The sequence below is a fragment of the Dendrobates tinctorius genome, unplaced genomic scaffold (assembly GCF_039654945.1).
Source record: "Dendrobates tinctorius isolate UK_male_01 unplaced genomic scaffold, ASM3965494v1 ptg000011l, whole genome shotgun sequence".
Classification (NCBI taxonomy): domain Eukaryota; kingdom Metazoa; phylum Chordata; class Amphibia; order Anura; family Dendrobatidae; genus Dendrobates; species Dendrobates tinctorius.
This window is the reverse complement of record NW_027361679.1, coordinates 107,471,695-107,493,844: the sequence shown is the minus strand read 5'-3', so window position 1 is coordinate 107,493,844 and position 22,150 is coordinate 107,471,695. Positions and strand designations below refer to the sequence as shown.

Sequence of the window (22,150 nt, the reverse complement as noted above, 5' to 3'; positions counted from 1 at the left end):
CCGTTTTGGCCCAGGAGGGCTTGGTTCTCATGCCTCAGGACCATGTCAGTGCCCGATCCTTGGGTCCTGCCGGAGATCCCGGATCTCCTATCCCAGGGCCCAGTTTTTCATCCTCAGGTGGCTGGCCTACATCTGACGGCGTGGAGTTTGAACGGACACTGCTGAAAGATAAAGGCTTCTCCCCAGACCTGGTTGACACTCTACTTAAAAGTAGAAAGATCACTACTACCAAGATCTATGTCAGAATTTGGAAGAGATTCCTAAAGAACTCTAGAGTAGTCGCTGGGGGTTCGGCTCCTATAAATCAAATCTTAGAATTTCTTCAGAAAGGTCTAGAAATGGGGCTCTCCACTAGTACCCTCAAAGTACAAGTTTCAGCCTTGGGGGCCCTCTTTAGCTGCAACATCGCGGGTAATTACTGGATCAGTAGATTCATCAAGACAGCAGGTAGATCCAGGCCAGTGGTGAAGGATAGATTCATGCCATGGGACCTGAACCTAGTCCTCACAGCCATGACAGAAGCTCCATTCGAACCCATCTCATCAGCCTCTATAAAAAACCTGTCCCTCAAGGTAGCCTTCCTGGTAGCTCTAACCTCAGCTCGTAGAGTAAGCGACATCCAGGCATTATCTAGGCGTCCTCCTTATTTACAGTTTAAGGACGATAGGGTAATACTCAGGCCTGACCCGGCGTACTTACCGAAGGTAGTTTCTAGCTTTCATAGAACACAGGAAATAGTCCTTCCATCCTTCCTCCCTAATCCAGCTAATGAGAAGGAAGAGAAATTACACACCTTAGACGTTAGAGAATGCCTTAAAGAATATCTAGCGGTTACTGACCCCTGGAAAAAGGAGAATGCCCTATTTATCTCCCATCAAGGTCCCAGGAAAGGCTGTAGAGTGTCAAAAAATACACTAGCTAGGTGGATTAGAGAGGCTATTTCAATTGCATACACCTCAAAGGGCAGACCGGCACCTGCAAAAGTGAGGGCGCATTCCACCAGAGCCATGGCGTCCTCGTGGGCCGAGAGATCAGAAGTCTCCATTGACCAGATATGTAAGGCGGCTACTTGGTCCTCTCCGAGCACCTTTTATAATCATTATAGGCTAGACTTGGGTGCTTCCACAGACCTCTCTTTTGGTATAAGGGTACTGCAGGCTGTAGTCCCTCCCTAAAATAGTTATTACTCTCTGTAAATCTCTCAGGTGGTGCTGTCATGGACGACCGAATAAAGTCTTAGTTACTCACCGGTTAACGGTATTTTTCGGAGTCCATGACAGCACCCGTATATTCCCTCCCTTTAGTTTAAATTTGGGTGTTCACTTCTTCCTCTTGTATGTACACCGGTAAAGAATAGTTGTGTAAAGTACTGTATATAAATTATGCTATTAACCATTGTGGTCCTCTTGTGCTCTGTAATCCAACTGATGCGTGGGAGAGGTGCCGCCCTTTTGTATCTGTAGGTTTCCTGTTCCTGAAGGGCGGATCCCCTCTCTCAGGTGGTGCTGTCATGGACTCCGAAAAATACCGTTAACCGGTGAGTAACTAAGACTTTCTGTCCAGGCCTATTTCATGAGTTTTATTTTTTTTTTTAAATTCTGTGGAAGCATGGTTGAAAAGCAATGTCTGACTTTCATTTGTTCACTTTCATAGATTTTTTTGTTATTATTATTTTTGTCAGATTTAAGTTATTTCTGTCACCATTGTGGGTTTTTCTTTCATTACACGAGGGGTACCAACAATTTTGACCATGTGTGTATGTCGTGAATGGGTTAATTATTTCATAATAACAAGGTCTGTACCATATAGCAAATGTGGTGCCAATATTCAAAATGGGGTCAAGAACTAAATACAGAAACTATAGGCTTATACTAAGCAAAATATTTGAGCGTTTTCTAAGAGATGATATCCTGGAGTATCTCACTAAAAATAAGTTCATAATCCAGCATCAAAATGAGTTTTTGACGGTGTAAGGTAGCGCCCACTGTTCATGTTGGGGACACTCGCTTGGCAGCCGATTAACCAGGTCCGGCACGGGTTTCTGAACATAAATCAATCCATGTGGTTTATTAGGCAGCATAAACCATAAACAGCAACAGGCTTATATTAAACAGCATAATGTTCCTGCCAGAGCTCCGCTCTGTTAAACCTGTGGTCACACAGGCTGTGCTATGTCGGATATGCAGGCTCTCGCCTAAAACACAGCTCACCCTGTCCGGGTTACCTTCTTAGTTGCTTTCTCATTCAGGACGTCCATTCCTTCCTGGGGACTGTCCTACACAAACAGACCAATATACACAGACCTCACCAGGTCCGCGGCCTCAGCATGTGCTGTTCAGGAGGGCAGCAGACCCACTAGCACGTCGGCCTTCCGGGACCTTCCACACGTGTTCCAATCAGATCCAGGCACTCTATCTTGTGACCTACTCTGGTCACCTTATATGGCCCATAGCCACGCCCACTGGATCACATGGCTATGACCTCATCGCAGGTCCTAACCCAGCCATACACATACATATACAGTACATGCTTACTATGGGCATTTAGCCACACGCCCCTGGGTGGGTTTGTAGGTGACTGGTCCCACCCGTCTCACCAGCCACCTGGAAGCTTGTCCCTGATACAGTGTAACGAAACCTCAGCAGTACCTCTGCTGATTAGCACATGTTCAAGCTCCCATCCCAGGGCCACCCACTCTGGGATAGATAACGGTCATTTACCATCCTGGAATTCATCCTATATCCATTACCACAATGGATATACCTGTGTGCATGACTCATACAGCGCCCCCCTAGCTGTCACAGCGGTCACTGCACCACAACGGAGAAACTTCTATGAGAGTTAATGTTCCAGACTGGACCAGGGTTAGGATGTGGATGCTATCTATCACATATTTTCAAAGGCATTCGATACAAATAGCATGTAAAATTAGAACAATAGGACCGCAGGGGAAATGTGTAACTGTGTTAACAATTGGCTCAGTAATAGGAAACGGAGGGTGGTTATTACTGTAACTCCTACTGATTGGGTCACAGAAAACACTGGGTTACCAGAGGGGTCAGTATTGGGCACTCTTCTTCATAGCATATTTGTTATTGACCATGTAGACTGCATACATAGTAACTTTCTAATACTTGCAGATGATACTAAACTCTGCGATATAATAAACACAGAAGATATATTTTGATATTACAAAGTGATTCAAGTAAACTGGAGGCTTGGGCCTCATGTAACGGACCTGTGACAGTTACATGATGCATCTGCCAGAAGAGGAAGCAAAGACCACTAGCAGGGAAGAGCTGCATAAACCTGTTTTGATAAATGATAGGGCTTTATTAATAGGCTAACGCAAATTACCTCATTGGTGTATATAAGGGACATTTATTCCTGAAATATTTTTTCACACCCTGAACGTGTGCATAGATCTATGTATTGCTCGGACTGGAATCAAGATAGTGGTTTCCGTGCTATGCAGTGTACGTGCTGTCATCTAAGTGGATATAAAACAACAGAACAAATGTGCACTTAGGGACCAAACAAGGCTATGTCCTTAAGTGGTTAAAATCAGTTATTTTGCAAACATAAGAGCTTTTAACTTCCTGTGGTGTAATCTGAAAAATAGATGCTCGTTGTTGAAAAAAAAAGAGAACATAAAAACCGCATGTGACTTTAGGGTCAAGCGTGTACACCAAGAAAAATTCTGAAGTGGTGCAATTAGTATATAGTAATGGTATACCATTAGAATTGTCAGGATCTGAATTGGGAGGATATACACTGGGGAAAAAAAGTATTTAGTCAGTCAGCAATAGTGCAAGTTCCACCACTTAAAAAGATGAGAGGCGTCTGTAATTTACATCATAGGTAGACCTCAACTATGGGAGACAAACTGAGAAAAAAAAATCCAGAAAATCACATTGTCTGGTTTTTTTTTCATTTTATTTGCATATTATGGTGGAAAATAAGTATTTGGTCAGAAACAAGCAATCAAGATTTCTGGCTCTCACAGACCTGTAACTTCTTCTTTAAGAGTCTCCTCTTTCCTCCACTCATTACCTGTAGTAATGGCACCTGTTTAAACTTGTTATCAGCATAAAAAGACACCTGTGCACACCCTCAAACAGTCTGACTCCAAACTCCACTATGGTGAAGACCAAAGAGCTGTCAAAGGACACCAGAAACAAAATTGAAGCCCTGCACCAGGCTGGGAAGACTGAATCTGCAATAGCCAACCAGCTTGGAGTGAAGAAATCAACTGTGGGAGCAATAATTAGAAAATGGAAGACATACAAGACCACTGATAATCTCCCTCGATCTGGTGCTCCACGCAAAATCCCACCCCGTGGGGTCAGAATGATCACAAGAACGGTGAGCAAAAATCCCAGAACCACGCGGGGGGACCTAGTGAATGAATTGCAGAGAGCTGGGACCAATGTAACAAGGCCTACCATAAGTAACACACTACGCCACCATGGACTCAGATCCTGCAGTGCCAGACGTGTCCCACTGCTTAAGCCTGTACATGTCCGGGTCCGTCTGAAGTTTGCTAGAGAGCATTTGGATGATCCAGAGGAGCTTTGGGAGAATGTCCTATGGTCTGATGAAACCAAACTGGAACTGTTTGGTAGAAACACAACTTGTCGTGTTTGGAGGAAAAAGAATACTGAGTTGCATCCATCAAACACCATACCTACTGTAACGCATGGTGGTGGAAACATCATGCTTTGGGGCTGTTTCTCTGCAAAGGGGCCAGGACGACTGATCCGGGTACATGAAAGAATGAATGGGGCCATGTATCGTGAGATTTTGAGTGCAAACCTCCTTCCATCAGCAAGGGCATTGAAGATGAAACGTGGCTGGGTCTTTCAACATGACAATGATCCAAAGCACACCGCCAGGGCAACGAAGGAGTGGCTTCGTAAGAAGCATTTCAAGGTCCTGGAGTGGCCTAGCCAGTCTCCAGATCTCAACCCTATAGAAAACCTTTGGAGGGAGTTGAAAGTCCGTGTTGCCAAGCGAAAAGCCAAAAACATCACTGCTCTAGAGGAGATCTGCATGGAGGAATGGGCCAACATACCAACAACAGTGTGTGGCAACCTTGTGAAGACTTACAGAAAACGTTTGACCTCTGTCATTGCCAACAAAGGATATATCACAAAGTATTGAGATGAAATTTTGTTTCTGACCAAATACTTATTTTCCACCATAATATGCAAATAAAATGAAAAAAAAACAGACCATGTGATTTTCTGGATTTTTTTTTCTCAGTTTGTCTCCCATAGTTGAGGTCTACCTATGATGTAAATTACAGACGCCTCTCATCTTTTTAAGTAGTGGAACTTGCACTATTGCTGACTGACTAAATACTTTTTTTCCCCACTGTAACACGGTTGTCAAAAATAAAAAAGGAGCATTGTGGAAAGAGACCTTTTTACTAAAATGTATGGCAAAATCTGGCATAGATTTGGCTTTGTGGCAGTTTACACAGCAAGAGAATAAATTAGGCACATCTTACTCTACCTGGCTTTTAATTAAGATGGGCATAAATTGGGATAAGCAAAATTGGAATAATTTGGATAATAGTTTTTCTGATGCAGATTTTGAAGCCAATCCACAACAAAACCCACATGTTCAACACTGTGCGAAGTCTTTAAAGAGATTACCTAGGACTATACTATTGATGGCAGAGTGCCTTGGAGACAACCTTCAGTAATCAGCAGTGGTCACCAGCTATGTACAGGGGCTGCTGTGTTCCGGCGTGTACTGTACTTTGATTATGACCAAAGTGGTTTGCAGATGATCATTGGGGATGCACATAGTCGCATGAGGACTTGATTTCCGAAGGATAAGGGTACCGTTACACCTAGCGATGCACCAGCGATCCCGACCAGCGATATGACGCGGTCAGGATCGCTGGTGCATCGCTAGGTGGTCGCTAGTGAGCTGCCACACAGGCAGATCTCACCAGCGACATCGCTGGGGACGGGGATCGCTACTTACCTGTCAGACGAGGCGATCTTGCGTCCTCCCGCCTGGCTCCACGCGTCGCTCGTCGGCGCCACAGGAAGCGCCGCAGGAAGTGACCGACGAGGAATGGTCCAGGAGCTTCTCGCGCCATCAGTGATAACCAGCGGGGAAGCCGGTCGGAGGTGAGTATCACATGCAGTGATATCGCTAGAAATATCGCTGCAACGTCACAAAATCGGTGACTTTACAGCAATATTGCTAGCGATATCGCAGTGTGTAACGGGGGCTTAAGTGTAATTTTTAGCAGCCCTAATTTGGGGTACAAAAGCGTATTGCGTAATTATTATTGGTGACTGGATTTGGGGAGGTGGAAAAAAACACCAGTTTTGCCATTGCTGATTTTAATTTTGCTTCCGCAGATTTTATCATTCAGTATAAATAAGATTATAACTTGATTCTCTCGATTGTTTTGATTAATATGATAAAAGATCAGCTTTCTGCCGATCAGTGCAGGTCGCAGTGGTTGGGGTATCATGTTCAATATTTCACATAAGCAGTGGACTTGGTTAACAAGGTCTGACATCGCTGACGTACATAACCACCAAAAACTAAAGTCTGCATTTAGCAGAAAGAGTAGCTCCCAGACATCAATAATCCTATATGCAAAAAATTGAGCTTTTTACTCAATAAATGAATATAGTAAGACAAAATATTATGAATAATCAACTAGAAATTGTATTAGCTCACAAATAGATAAAATTGGGTCATAATAACTCTGACACAATATATAGAAGTGCACAGAGGGAGGGGAGAGACAAAATTCAGATAAACTAAATGGCTAACATGTCACTTGAAAAGCACTAGTAAGGACACCAAATAGAGTAATCACTTATATGGCAAAGTTGCCACTAATGGTATGTAAAGGTCCAATAATGATGGTAACCTAAAACTATCAGACCAAGTGTCCGGACCATCTATTGGATTTTATGAAAGTGCCGATAATAGTGCAAAGAGATAAAAAACAATTATCTTACCCATGTGGGAAAGTGACGTGTGCAGCCAAGTGCATCAGATCCCCCGACGCGCGTTTTGCGTGGCGGGCTTCTTCAGGGGGCAGTGTCGTGTGGACACTGTTTAAAAAAACTTGATAGTTTCTATACTGCACTGTGATAAAAGCAGTCCCAGGGTGATGAACTAAATTGGTTCTGTAGGTTTATTTGTAACCCAACTGTATTAGAACTGAGATGGAAAAAAAAAAAAACCTCTAATACCTCATTGCTGACCGAACCCAACTGCATTACTGCTTGCCATTTGCTCCTCTTCTTTCCACCACAGCATGCTATATCTCCAGCCTCTTAACTTTAGGCAAAGACTTACAGCTATACCCAGGCCTCCGAGGTCAGTGTGCAATATAAGGTCATGGCGCACGTCACAAGCTTACAACACACAGTGACCTCTGAAGCCTGGACGCAGCTGAAAGTCTCAACTAAAAGTGAAGAGGACAGAGATGCTGTGTACAATGGCAAGAAGACTGAATGGCGTGGCTGCCGGAGTGAGGAGCAATTAGGTGAGTGTGACGACTCCTGGAGTGGACCCTCTGGGTCGTGACACCAACCCTCCCAGGGCGAGCTGACCTAGTGAAGACCACCCCCTATACAGGGAGTGTCAGGAGCAAGCCCCAGGGCGTGAGGCACCACGACTGCTGGCACCAGGCGGCCGGCTCACAGGAGACACGAGTGGGTGAGTGTGTCTGCAGGAACGTGTAAAGCGTGGACACGGGAACACGTGGTATACAGAGACTTCGTACGTCCGGGTGTGAGTGAAGCAGGATGCGTGCAATTAGCACGTCAGAGCACTGAGACAGGCAGCAGGTGTGCCAGGAGGTGTAACAGAGTACAGGAGCAGGGTGTGTGCCAGAAGGCACAACTGAGCATAAGACAGAGCGCAGGATTGGTACGTGTGCCAGGAGGTACAACAGAGTAAGAGACTGAGTACAGGATCAGAGCATGTGCCAGGAGGCACAACTGAGTATGAGACAAAGCACAGGGTCCGAGTGTGTGCCAGGAGGCACAACTGAGTATAAGACAGAGCACGGAATCAGAGTGTGTGCCAGGAAGCACAACTGAGTATAAGACAGAGCACGGAATCAGAGCATGTGCCAGGAGGCACAACTGAGTATGAGACAGAGTACAGGGTCAGAGCGTGTGCCAGGAGGAACAACCAAGTACAAGGCAGAGTGCAGGTTCAGAGCGTGTGCCAAGAGGCACAACAGAGTGCAAGGCAGGGGACCTGAATACAGCGCACAGCCAGGCAGGGGACACGGCAGACCAAGCCAGGAAGCACAACAATAATCAGGCACCTCCCCTAGGAAGAGGTAGCCTGATATAGCACATGATAACGAGAGCTTTCTGGGTCAAGTCCTCCAGTACCATAGAGAGGACTGACCTGGAGACCGAACTGAGAAAAGCGCGCAAGCGCAGACATAACATGGAGGAGACAAGGACCTAGGTACGAGAGGTGCGCGTGCACACCCGGCGGGACCCCCGGAGTGACCGCGGCTCCGGAAGAGATGACGTCGAGACCGAGGTCCCGCCCCCAGGTGAGCGCGGCGTGACAGTACCCCCCCCTTTACACCCCCGCTTTCTAAAACTGGAGAGGAACTTAGACAAAATCTGGGGTGCGTGGATATTCTCCCTGGGTTCCCATGACCTCTCCTCGGGGCCAAAACCCTTCCAATCGACCAAGAACATGGTTCTCCCTCTTACCTTCTTCATGGCCAAAATGTCATTCACCTCAAACTCATCCCCAAAGCCAACAGGCTGGGGTGTGTGGCCTGGAGAAGGATGAAATCGGTTAAGAACCACAGGTTTAAGGAGAGACACATGGAAGGAATTGGGAATACGGAGTGAAGGAGGCAGCTTCAATTTGTAAGCAACATCATTAATCCGCCTGAGGACCTCAAAAGGACCAATATAATGGGGACCCAGTTTGTAAGATGGTACCTTAAGGCGGACGTATTTGGTGGAGAGCCACACCTTGTCACCAGGGAGAAATGGAGGAACGTCCAGGCGCCTCTTGTCAGCGTGTAATTTCATTCTGTCCCGTGCTTTCTCGAGAGCGGTTTTGGTCTCCTGCCATACCCTGGAGAACTCCACAGACAGGGAATCGGCAGCAGGTACCCCCGAGACAGGAAGTACCGGTAGAGGCACATTGGGATGCTGTCCAAAGACGATGAAGAAAGGAGACTTGGTAGATGATTCACTGGAGTGATTATTGTAGGCGAACTCAGCCCAAGGAAGTAGACCGACCCAGTCATTCTGATGAGCATTAGAAAAATGCCGGAGGTAGGATGTAAGGATCTGGCTGGTACGTTCCACCTGCCCATTGGTTTGGGGGTGATAGGCGGAAGAGAAATCCAATGACCCTTTCATGAGTCCGCATAGAGCTCTCCAGAACCGGGAGGTGAATTGGACCCCTCTGTCTGACACGATGTGCTGGGGGAAGCCGTGAATCCTGAAGATATGGGAAATGAAGATCTTCGCCAAGTCAGGAGCAGAGGGTAGTCTGGGAAGAGGAATGAAGTGGGCCATCTTTGAAAATCGGTCTACAACCACCAAGACCACAGTACAACCGGAAGAACAAGGCAGATCAGTAATGAAATCCATGGCTATGTGCTGCCATGGAGCCGACGGAACGGGAAGCGGGAGCAGAAGACCGGGGGGTGGTTATCTGGGTATCTTGTTCTGGGCACAGGACAGGCAAGATGCTGCAAAGTCTTTAACATCCTGGGAGAGAGAAGGCCACCAATAATGGCGAGAGATTAAGTCCAAAGTCTTTTTGACACCAACGTGGCCGGCAATCTTGGACGAATGTCCCCAATTTAGCACTCATTTTCGGGTTATTCTCAGCCACAAAGGTTCTTCCCGGAGGTAACGTGGTTTACTTGACAGGAGCCACAGTAATTACTTTGGATATATCAACGATATGAGAGGGTTCTTCCTCTGCATCAGACGACAGGAATGATCTTGACAACGCATCCGCTCTAACGTTTTTATCGCCGGGCCGAAAATGCAGCTCAAAGTCAAAGCGGGCGAAGAATAGGGACCACCTGGCTTGCCGAGGATTGAGCCTCTGTGTGGACTGGATGTACGCCAGGTTCTTATGGTCCGTGAAGATCTTGAATGGATGTATGGCACCTTCCAGTAAGTACCTTCACTCCTCCAAGGCCAATTTAATGGCCAATAGCTCTTTGTCGCCAATGGAGTAGTTCTGCTCAGTGGAGGAAAATACTTTAGAAAAGAAGCCACAGGTGACAAAACGTCCAGAAGAGGATTTCTGCAGAAGGACTGCGCCAGCCCCGGTAGAGGATGCGTCCACCTCGAGAGTGAAAGGTCTACTAACCTCAGGTCGGTGAAGTGCCGGAGAAGCGGCGAAGGCTTGTTTCAACGACTGGAAGGCCTCTTCAGCCTCAGAGGGCCAAGCCTTTGGGTTAGCTCCCTTGCAGATAAGGGACGAGATGGGGCGAACCAACGAGGAGAAATGAGGAACGAACTGTCGGTAGTAGTTCGCAAAACCAAGGAAGCGTTGGATTGCCTTCACCCCATGGGGCTGTGGCCAATCGAGGAAGGCGGACACCTTTGCCGGATCCATGCGTAGACCTGATTCTGAGATACTGTACCCCAAGAATGGCAGGGACGTTTGCTTGAAGGCACATTTCTCGAGCTTGGCATAAAGGCGGTTCTCCCTCAGGCGCTGGAGGACTTGACGCACGTTCTTTCTGTGGGCGGAGAGGTCTGGAGAAAAAACGAGGATGTCATCCAGATAGACTACCAGGCAGGAGTACAGCATATCCCGGAAGACGTCATTCACGAACTCCTGGAACACCGCTGGGGCATTGCAGAGGCCGAAGAGCATGACCAAGTACTCGTAGTGACCGTCTCTGGTGTTAAAGGTGGTCTTCCACTCATCCCCGGAACGAATGCGGATCAAGTTGTAGGCCCCACGAAGATCCAGTTTGGTGAAAATTCTAGCTCCTCTAAGTCGATCAAAGAGCTCCGGGATCAATGGCAATGGGTACTTGTTCTTGACCGTGATATCGCTCAGGCCTCGGTAGTCTATGCAAGGACGGAGGGAGCCGTCCTTCTTTTTTACAAAGAAAAATCCCGCTCCCGCGGGCGAGGAGGACTTACAGATAAAACCTCTCGCAAGGTTCTCCTGGATATACTCAGACATAGCTTGGGTTTCAGCAGGGGATAGCGGGTATTTCCTACCCCTGGGTGGCGTAGAACCAGGAATGAGGTCAATCGGACAGTCATATGGCCGATGGAGGGGCAGAGCCTCGGCCTCCTTCTTGTCGAAGACATCTACAAAGGACCAGTAAGCCGACGGCAGACCTGTAGTTGCCAGGGATGGACCGGCAGAGTTAATCGGACGGACGGGTAACAGGCACTTCTCCTGACAGAACGGTCCCCACCGGAGTATCTCGCCCGACCGCCAGTCCAGGGTTGGCTCATAAGTCCGTAGCCAAGGGAGGCCTAGATGTGTGTGAGACATGGTAGACAAGACGAGGAAGGAGATCTTCTCCAGGTGCAGGGCTCCGATCTGCAGCTCGATCTCTTCGGTGGCCTGGGTAACGGTCTCCTGCACGGATGTACCATTGACCGAAACAATCGACCGAGGAGTCTCCAGGGATTTGACAGGAATCCGGTAATTTTTAACCGCCTCGAGTGTGATAAAATTCCCCTCCGCGTCAGAATCCAGAAAAGCCTCCTCAGAATAACGCTTGGCACCGAGATTCAATAATACGGACACGAGCAGGGGAGGAGAGGAATCACGTACACCTAGGGAGGCCTCTCCTATCAACCCTAGGCTGAGAAGTTTCCCGGCTTCTTGGAGCAGGAACGGAGGAGGTGAGAGGAGCTCCTCTCTCTGGCTAATTCACGGGCACGTTCCTGAAACCGCAGGTCAATGCGTATCGCCAGAGAGATCAGATTCTCTAAAGAGGTGGGAGTATCCCAACCTGCCAGTTCGTCTTTGATCTGACCGGACAGGCCACGCCAAAAGATCCCTACGAGAGCCTCGTTGCTCCAACCGAGTTCGGAGGACAAGGTACGAAAACGGATGGCATACTGTCCCAACGGTAGCGTACCCTGATGGAGGTTAAAGAGAGACTCTGTGACAGAGGCCAGCTGACCCGGCTCGTCGAACACCTTGCGGAAGGTGTCCAAAAAGGTGGAAAGCTGAGAGACGAGTGGGTCATTGCGCTCCCAGAGGGGGTTCACCCATGCTAACGCCTCCCCCTCTAAGTGTGAAACAATAAAGGCAATTTGGGCGCGCTCAGTGGGATAGTGCTGCGGCAAAAGCTCAAAATGTAACCGGCATTGGCTCAGAAATCCTCGACAAAACTTAGGGTCCCCGCTATATCGGGGTGGCTTGCCGAGGCGTGGCATCGGGTGCTGGGCCGAGAACTGGGCAGAAACGGATTGTATGGAAAGAAGCCAACTGTCTACCGACGCCATATAGTTGAGGATATGGGCCTGGGTGTCGCGTTGCTGTGAGTTCTTGCTGGAGGCTGGCCAGCTGGGAAGCATTCCCAGGGTCAGAGGACTGCATGGCCGACAAACGGGACTCCATGGATTTAAAAAAGGCCATAATCCTGGTCTGACTCTCCCGTAGGAACACCAGTTCCTTTTGGATGGGGGTGGTGGTACCAGCGGGGTCCATGGCCTGATTATACTGTGACGACTCCTGGAGTGGACCCTCTGGGTCGTGACACCAACCCTCCCAGGGCGAGCTGACCTAGTGAAGACCACCCCCTATACAGGGAGTGTCAGGGGCAAGCCCCAGGGGGTGAGGCACCACGACTGTTGGCACCAGGCGGCCGGCTCACAGGAGACACGAGTGGGTGAGTGTGTCTGCAGGAACGTGTAAAGCGTGGACACGGGAACACGTGATATACAGAGACTTCGCACGTCCGGGTGTGAGTGAAGCAGGATGCATGCAAGGAGCATGTCAGAGCACTGAGCCAGGCAGCAGGTGTGCCAGGAGGTGTAACAGAGTACAGGAGCAGGGTGTGTGCCAGAGGGCACAACTGAGCATAAGACAGAGCGCAGGATTGGTACGTGTGCCAGGAGGCACAACAGAGTAAGAGACTGAGTACAGGATCAGAGCATGTGCCAGGAGGCACAACTGAGTATGAGACAAAGCACAGGGTCCGAGTGTGCCAGGAGGCACGACGGAGTATAAGACAGAGCACGGAATCAGAGCATGTGCCAGGAGGCACAACTGAGTATGAGACAGAGTACAGGGTCAGAGCGTGTGCCAGGAGGCACAACCAAGTACAAGGCAGAGTGCAGGTTCAGAGCGTGTGCCAAGAGGCACAACAGAGTGCAAGGCAGGGGACCTGAATACAGCGCACAGCCAGGCAAGGACACAGCAGACCAAGCCAGGAAGCACAACAATAATCAGGCACCTCCCCTAGGAAGAGGTAGCCTGATATAGCACATGATCACAAGAGCTTCCTGGGTCAAGTCCTCCAGTACCATAGAGAGGACTGACCTGGAGACCGAACTGAGAAAAGCGCGCAAGCGCAGACATAACATGGAGGAGACAGGGACCTAGGTACGAGAGGTGCGCGTGCACACCCGGCGGGACCCCCGGAGTGACCGCGGCTCCGGAAGAGATGATATCGGGACCGAGGTCCCGCCCCCAGGTGAGCGCGGCGTGACAGTGAGAATTAGTTTTCTTTTTATTTTACCACTAACATTTGTAACTATGAGTTGTACATAAATTGAATGTTCATAAGTGGGAGACTGCCTGTACTTCCATATCTCAGAGTTTATAATGCCTGTTATTGTTAGGCAGGGGCGTCACACTACCGTAGAATATGGCTGAGTGGTATGCGAGAAAACATCACATAGCACTCGGCCCAGTGTTAATCTATGGGGCAGCTTACACCAGCATTTGTTTTCTCAAGCGTAAGAAAAGAAAACTGAGGGCACTACTAAAAATGTAAATAGATGGGATCACTAACCACACGCTAAAGACGTTGTTTTTTTTTAAATTGATTTTAACATGTTTGCTGCTTGTCTTACTTTAATTGTTTGAATAAAGTTATATTGTTTAATGCTATATATTTAATGGTGATCCTTGCCTTTAGACGCTACTTCTCTTTTCTTGCTCTTTGCATATTTTCTCAGGCGTATTCAGCGTGCGGGTAAATTCGCAGCATGCAGCGATTGTCGCCGAGACTCGCCAATTGCAAGCCTATGGATGCGAGGAAAAAAAAAAAAAAAAACGCACAGCACTCGGACCATGCAAGTGCAGTCCGATTTTTACGCATCGGTGTCCTTTAAAAAAGCCAGCAATTCATCTGCTGCTTACAGTAAAATTACACTGACAGGTTAAAATAGATATATACACATAGAATACATAGATCTATAGATGTCGGTGACACACACATACGATGAAGGAAATAATTATTTGATCCTTTGCTGATTTTGTAAGTTTACACACAGATAAAGACATGAACAGTCTATAATTTTAAGAGTAGGTTCATTTTAACATTGAGAGATAGAATATGAAAAGTAAAATCCAGAAAATCACAATGTATAAATTAGCATTTTGCAGTGAGAAATAAGTATTTGATCCCCTACCAACCATTAAGATTTCTGGCTCCTACAGACCAGTTAGATGCTTCTAATCAACGCATTAACTGCATTAAAGAGCTGTCTTACATAGTCACCTTTATAAAAGACTCCTAACCACAGACTCAATTAATCAGTCACACTCTAACCTCTACACCATGGGCAGGACCAAAGAGCTTTATAAGGATGTCAGGGACAAGATCATAGACCTAAACAAAGTTGGAATGGGCTACATAAGTAAGACGCTGCGTGAGAAGGACAAAAACTGTTGGTGCAATAGTAAGAAAATGGAAGAAATACAAAGTGACTGTCTATTGACATCGATGCCATGCAAAATCTTACCTCGTGGGCCATCCTTGATCATGAGGAAGGTAAAAGATCAGCCTAAAACTACACAGAGGGAATTTGCTAATGATCTTAAGGCAGCTGTAACCACAGTCACCAAGAAAACCATTGATAACACATTACGCCGTAAAGATTTAAAATCCTGCAGAGCTCACAAGGTCCCTCTGCAAGAAGAAACACGTGCAGGCCCATCTGAAGTTTGGCAATGAGCACCGGATGATTCTGTGAGTGACTGGAAGAAGGTGCTCTGGTCAGATGATACAAAAATTGAGCTCTTTGGCATTAACTCAAATCGCCGTGTTTGGAGGAAGACAAATGCTGCCTATGACCCAAAGAACAACGTTCCCACTGTCAAGCATGGAGGTGGAAATATTATATTTTGAGGGTGTTTCTCTGCTACTCTGCTAAGGGTACACAACTACTTTACCGTATCAATGGGAGAATGGATGGAGGCATGTACAGTAAAATCAGTAACAACCTCCTTCCCTCTGCCAGGACATTAAAAATGGGTCGTGGCTGGGTCTTCCAGCAAGACAATGACCCAAAACATACAGCCAAGACAACAAAGGAGTGGCTCAAAAAGAAGCACATTAACCCCTTTCCGACATTGGGTATAATAGTACGCATACGGCGGAAACCCTCCCTTTGATGTTGGCTCCGGTGGTGTTTTGAACAGCTGACATGTGCCCGGAATAGCCGAGGGTGGGATCGCATTCCACCCGCGGCTATTAACCCGTTAAATGCCTCTTTCAAACTCGCGAGTCACTGGTGGGTTGGCATGACAACCGTAGGTCTTCTGAAGACCTCAATGGTTGTCACTGCCGGCATGCTGTGAGCACCACCTTGTGGTTGGCGCTCATAGCAAGTGCGTAATTCTACTCCATACATCTGATCATCGCCTGTATGTAGCAGAGCCGATCAGGTTATGGCAGCTTCTAGTCTCCCATGGAGAGTATTGAAGAATGCAAAAAGTAAAAAAAAAAAAAAAAAAAAAGTTTTTCAAAATATAAAAAAATTCTTAAAAATATAAAAGTGCAAATCACCCCCCTTTCGCCCCATTCAAAATAAGACAATAAAAAAAAATCAAACATACACATATTTGGTATCGCCATGTTCAGAATCGCCCGATCTATTAGTGAAAAAAGGATCAACCTGATCACTAAATGGCTTGGCGAGAAAAAAAGTAAAAACGCCAGAATTAAGTTTTTTTTTGGTCGATGCGACATTGCATTAAAATGCAATAATGGGCAATCAAAAGATCGTATCTGCACCAAAATGGTATAATTAAAACCATAAGCTCGGCGCTACGGGTATCGGAAAATGGCGCAATTTTTTTTAACAAAGTATGGATTTTTTCTCACCACTTAGATAAAAAAGAACCTAGACATGTTTGGTGTCTATGAACTCGTAATGACCTGAAGAATTATAATGGCAGGTCAGTTTTAGCATTTAGTGAACCTAGTAAAAAAGCCAAACAAATAACTAGTGTTGGATTGCACTTTTTTTGCAATTTCACCACACGTGGAATTTTTTTCCCGTTTTCTAGTACACGACATGGTAAAACCAATGGTGTTTGGACAACTCGTCCCGCAAAAAACAAGCCCTCACATGACCATATTGACGTAAAAATAAAAAAGTTATGGCTCCGGGAAGAAGAGGACCAAAAAGCGAAAATGCAAAAACGAAAATACCTCCGGTTATGAAGGGGTTAAATACAACCAGTATCGTTGAAAACGTCATCTTGTCCTGCAAAAAACAAATTGTGTGAAAGCACCAAAACATAAAAAACTATATAAATGAGGTATCGCTGTAATAGTACTGAACCGAAGAATAAAGCTGCGTTATCAACTTTACCACAAGCGGAACGACATAATAAAACCTCCCAAAAAACTAATTGCTGGATTTCTGCTTTTTGTTCATTCTTCCTCCCAAAAAAATCGGAATAGAAAGCAAAGAATGTCATGTGTCCGAAAATGGTACCGATAAAAACATCAACTCATCCTGCAAAAAGCAAGCAATCACATGACTGTGTAGGATGAAATATGGAAAAATTATAGCTCTTAAAACACGGCGATGCAAAAAAATAGCGGCTTTTTAGTGTGTGACAGCAGCCAAACAGAAAAGCTTGATATAAACCTGATATCGCTGTAATCGCACCGACCAGTAAAATAAAGTTGTCTAATCACTTATATCACCATGCCACGGGTGTCCCTGGATGCATAGTGGGCATAGGATTTCTTAACAGCTGGCATTAACAGTTGGAGGAGTATGCAGCGTTTACTGATCGTGTGCACATGCCCTGTAAGACAAGCCAGAACTCAAAATCAGTATGTCACATTTGTAACATTACTAATATGTTATGTCGCTGACTTGTGAAGGCAGTCATCATCAGCATGGTGAAATGCATCAGTGGATATATCAGTAGTAGCCAAACATGCACTATATGGGCTCTATGGACAAAACTCGTAGTCATTAACTACAGGATTATTCATTCAGTCCCATTGCCACCGGTTTACTAAATACATGCAGTCTGTCTACAAACATTTGTGAAAGAATGGTTCGTTCTAGAAAGCTCACCGAATTCGGCCTTACTACTGTGATCAGCTGCCACCATCGTAACAAGTCGTTAAATGAAATGTATTCCTCCAAAATGTTCCACAAAATGTTCAGAGCACGGTTGCAAAGTGCTGACTCCATAACTGCAAAATTACAAGCCTCCTCTGGCATCATCAGCACAAAAACTGGAACTGGAATTTGCATGGCATGGCTTTCCATGGCTGAATAGCTGCATGCACGCCTCCTATCACCAAGCAAAATACCAAGCCTCAGATGAAGTGGTGTAAAGCATGCTGCTACTGGACTCTGGAAATGTTTTCTAGGAAGGGAGAATCATTATCTAGTAGTCTGACGGATAAATCTGGGTTTGGTGAATGCCAGGAGAAAGTTATTGCCTGTAGTGTGCCAAGTGTAAGGTTTGGAGGAAGAGGGATAATGCCTTGGGTTGCATTTCAAGGGTTGGCATATGCCATGCAGTTTCAGTGAGAAGAAAGCTAATACTTCAGCATGCCAAGATATTTTGGACAATCATATGCTTCCAACTTTACGGGAACAGTTTGGGGAATTTTCCTGTTACACCATTAGTGCCCCTGTGCACAATGCAGGGTCCATTATTCCATTGTTGGGTAAGTTTGGTGTGGAAGAACATGTCTGGCCTGACCAGTGCCCTGACCTCAACCTCAACATCAGTAATTGATCTCACAGTTACAGTACTGGATGATTAGGAAAAATTCTTACAGACACTCCAAAATCTTGTAGAGAACCTTCTCAGAAAAGTAGAAGCCATAGCTGTAAAGGGACCAGCTCCATACTTATAACAGGATGTCAAAAAATCCTATAAATGTGTAGGTGTCCCAATACCTTTCTCCATATAATGTATAACAATGTTAATAACAGTATGGAAACAAAAATGGTTTTAAAAAATTATACTAAAGTTTAGTTGGATAGATCCGATCGATAAAGCTAGAACAGCACTGACGTCATGAAGCAGTTTGGCGAAAATTGGGAAAAACAAACAATCATAAAAAGATCTCACTGTGAATATACCCTAACTATGGCAATTTGTCCGTTTTATTGTGCACACTTCTGGAATCCACCATCCCCCTGAAAGGTCAAAATAGGAATAAGAGAGAAGAAAAACATATTTTGCCTTTGAAAATGTGTAAACGTCTGGCAGACACTCGACTATACCGAAATAATATGTAATGTAAACCTACCCAAGAGAAACTATACGTTACTGTATACATGGGATTTTAATGATATGTTGACCATTGAGAAAATATGGAAAATAAGTAAATGAGTTTGACATTATGACATCCGAGGACCAAACCCTTCCTTGATAACCTGATAATTGTAGAAAATTGACTCCTTTTCTGGTCTGGGAAGAGCATTTTAAGGAGTTTGTTAAGTGAAGTATCTGGCAGCTTCAGCCGGCTACCTTCCTAAATATAGATCCAATATCTGTCTCGCAAGCATTACTGGGCTCCTTCAGTGATTCCCAGCTCCTTTTCTGCTACCTTAAAAGGTTCTCAACATTGATTTCATATGTTCATTTTAAGTTTAGATATTTGAGAAGAATAGAAAGAAAAAGGTGTCTCTTACCTTAAGATTTCAGATCCACACTACATGTCCACACCCCGCTGGCACCCAACGGACGGCTAAATATACAGAGACAGGTGCAACTCTCAGCCGGTGTAAGATGACAAGCAATCATGGAGAAATAGGAGCCTTGTGGATGTCATTTTCATACGGAGCTGTAGCCGGTGCGGACTGCGAAAGAGAGAGAGCATTTTCTTACAATCTTCAGACTACTCGTCATGCTTAGAAGTGTGATGAAAATGACTTATTTCAATTTTTTCCTCATTTGGTGAAATATCTTTTTATTTGATTCAAATAAGTAAAATGGGAGTAAGTATGTAGGCACCCACCCAAATCTACGGAGTTTAGCCGATTCAGCACCCATTGTAGACAGATGCATCAATCAGGCGCACAGCCATGTATTCTCCACAGACAATACTGGTGGTAGTATAGGTCATACTGAAGAGCCAGAAATGTGGCACTGTCATAGGATGCCACCATTGCCACAGATCACGTCATGATATTTCTGATCTCTTAGAACTGCCCTGTTAAAGGGGTTGTGTGGACTTGGGACAAAAGTCTGCCGTGACAGCATGTGAGTGATCAAATGTGGAAGGAGCTCAGGAGCTGTACTCTATCCACAAGCGGCAGATACTGGCTATATTTAATAAAGGATCTTCAGCTGCAGCTGTTAACCATTTCGGCGGCGGCGTCAATCTCTTACAGTGGCATTTAGATGGGACATGAATTTGAGGCTCGCGGTTACATGCTCCCATTGGCAACCTGTGACACAATCGCGGGTTACTGATGGGTTACTATGTCAGCCGCTGACCTACTGAAGGTCTTTGTCACTGTCATCAGTATATTCCTTCGAAGCTCAGCAGGAGACCAAAATTGACACTGTATCCTGCAGAACGCTGGTATTGCAATATAAAAAGTCATGGTCCAAAGAGTACCCTTGAAATTGTTCCATAAAATGAAGTATTTCTCCAAAACACATGTTTAATTCCTTTGTGTGTATTGGAACAACACAAAAAAACTATATTAGGAACAGATAACTTTAAGGCATTACTAAGTGGATATTCATTAATGATTTTTATTAATTATTATTATTATTGAATATTTCTGCCATATAGACCCCTCAAAGTGACTTTAAATGTCACACACTAAAAGACGCTATAATTTTTCCATATTTCAGCCGACAGAGTTATGTGAGGGCTTTTTTTGTGGGACAAGCTGACATTTGTATTGGTACCATTTCCGGGCACATGACGTTTTTTGATCGCTTTCTATTCCGCTTTTTGTGGCTGCAGAATAAACAAAAACCAGCAATTCAGGAATTATTATTTTTTGTTTGTTTTTTTTCCTGTGTTCCGCGTGTGGTAAAATTGGTAACGCAGCGTTATTCTTCGGGTCACTGCGATTACAGTGATACCTCATTTATATAGTTTTTTTTTAATGTTTTGGCATTTTTACACAATAAAAACTTTTATAGAAAAAATTACTATTTTTGCATCACTTTATTCTGAGAGCTATAATTTTTTTTATTTTTCCGCTGATGTAGCTGTATAGCAGCTTGTTTTTTTGCGGGACATGATGGCACTTTCAGTGATACTATTTTTATTACCATTTGTTTTTTTGAACGTGTTTTATTCCACTTTTTCCAAGCGGTATGATGATACCGCTTAAAAAAAGTATAATTTGCTACTTTTTTGTAATTTTTTTTATGGCGTTCACTGAAGGGGTTAACTAGGGTGACGCTTTTTTAGATGGGATTTTTATGGACGCGGCGATACCAAACATGTGTATTTTTTTAATTTTATTTTTTTACATAAAAATGTGTATTTATTAGGGGAATTTTTTTTATTATTTTTTAATATTTAGTTTTTACATATTTTTTTAAAAAATGTTTTTTTTTGCCTAGTCCCTTTATGGGACTTTCACTTTTTCACTTTCATTGCAGGTATAATACATTGAAATGCTCCAGCATTGCAATTTATTATACCCTATGCTGAAAGCTGCTGAGACCATGCTGTGAGCATGGTCTCAGAGGCTTTCCGTAGCTGGATGACCCGGGGGTTGTCATCATCATGGCAGAGATCGGGCCCTGCGATTACCTTGCGGGGGGATGTCGATCAGAAGGCAGAGAGAGCTCCCATCCCTGTCTGTGACAGCTGTCAGCACGGAACTGTTACTGTGTGTTTACATGCAGTGACAGCTTAAATGCAGGACGGACATAGTCCGTCATGGTGCGGGAACTGACATCCTGCCATGACGGACTGTGTCCATATATGGACGTTAAGGGGTTAAATATCCATAAACAAAAATAAATATTTTACCAATAAATACATTTATTTATGTAAATGTAAAAAAACAATAAAAGTACATATTTGGTATTGCCGCGTCCGTAGCGACCCGCTCTATAAAACTGTCCCCCTAGTTAACCCCTTCAGTAAACACTGTAAAAAAATAAAAAAACGAGACAAAAACAATGCTTTATCATACCGCTGAACAAAAAGTGCAATAAAACGCGATCAAAAAGACGGATGTAAATAAAAATGGTACAGCTGAAAACGTCATCCTGTCCCGCAAAAAACAAACCATGATACAGCTCCATCAGAAGAAAAATAAAAAAGTTATAGCTCTCAGAATAAAGTGATGCAAAAATAATAATTTTTTCTATAAAATAGTTTTTATTGTGTAAAAGCGCCAAAACATAAAAAAACTATATAAATGAGGTATTGCTGTAAACATGCATGAGGAAAAAGAAAAATATTTATCTCACCTTCTATTCGTTCATTAAGAACTCACGAATGTCTCTGAGCATGGACACGTCTCTGCCAAAACGTCCTTGCAATGATCCAAAAAACAGAAAAAATCCAGTTCCAAGAGGTAAAATTCAGAAAATTTATTTGGCATAATTAAAAGTAAAATACATGGCTGCTTGTGATCATGAATCGGTATATTCAAAGGAATTACCGCATGGGGATAATCAGAAAGTCTCTGTACGTGTTTCGAGCAGGATCTGCTCTTAGACTCAGAGTTACTCTAAGAGTCTAAGA

At 44.9% G+C, this 22,150-nt stretch overlaps 1 protein-coding gene across 1 annotated transcript in view; it reads right to left on the bottom strand.

Annotated features, from left to right (window-relative positions):
• JSRP1 (junctional sarcoplasmic reticulum protein 1) overlaps nt 1-22,150 on the bottom strand; it is a 194,295-nt gene that overhangs the window by 54,459 nt on the left and 117,686 nt on the right. The window contains exon 2 of the mRNA XM_073545934.1: nt 19,113-19,280. The gene's annotated coding sequence lies outside the window, so the exon portion shown is untranslated. The remainder of the gene's footprint in view (nt 1-19,112; nt 19,281-22,150) is intronic.